Here is a 325-nt window from a genome sequence, read left to right as displayed (position 1 = left end):
GCCCGCCCGCGCGTACACTGCACTGCGCTGGGGCTGGGGACGCTCTGCGCCATTGGTTTCGTACCGTCCAGACCTTCTCTACTGACTGATAATCACGGACACAGAGTTTACTGGCACTTCAGTTATTCGAGCTCCGGAAACCTGTACGGTTGAAATGAAGAGTTTTCGGCCACTTCTAGAAAGTCCTGCTCACCCTAGGCGTCGCTCCCGCTAGGGTTTCCCTCCGCCGCCGCCGCCCTCCCCCGCTCCCGCCGCCCCCGGCCGCCGGCGGGCGCGCCCCGGCTCCTCCTCCCCCTCCCCTCCTTTCCCGTACCCCCCGCGTCGC

Source organism: Triticum dicoccoides, chromosome 6B (assembly GCF_002162155.2).
Source record: "Triticum dicoccoides isolate Atlit2015 ecotype Zavitan chromosome 6B, WEW_v2.0, whole genome shotgun sequence".
NCBI lineage: Eukaryota > Viridiplantae > Streptophyta > Magnoliopsida > Poales > Poaceae > Triticum > Triticum dicoccoides.
Note: the sequence above shows the minus strand (reverse complement) of the source record.